The following is a 287-nucleotide window of genomic DNA, read 5'->3' on the forward strand; positions in this document are numbered from 1 at the left end:
CTCATGTTTAGTTCTGAACAGGGATCAGTGCTCTCTGCAGTAAAGTTTGGTGTGCAGGGCATTACCTGCCCCCCAGGCAGACACACACACACACACACACACACACACACACACACACACACACACACACACACACACACATATATATATATATATATATTCAGAGACAGCATAGAGGATCAGGTGCACATCAAACCAAGCAGGTCGTAAATCTGCCAGTCATAATTAGAAGAGTTTGAAATGAACATGAAGGAACATGTTTTTCAATCACTATATAACAAAACGTT

Source organism: Electrophorus electricus, chromosome 3 (assembly GCF_041902795.1).
Source record: "Electrophorus electricus isolate QZ-2024a chromosome 3, ASM4190279v1, whole genome shotgun sequence".
NCBI lineage: Eukaryota > Metazoa > Chordata > Actinopteri > Gymnotiformes > Gymnotidae > Electrophorus > Electrophorus electricus.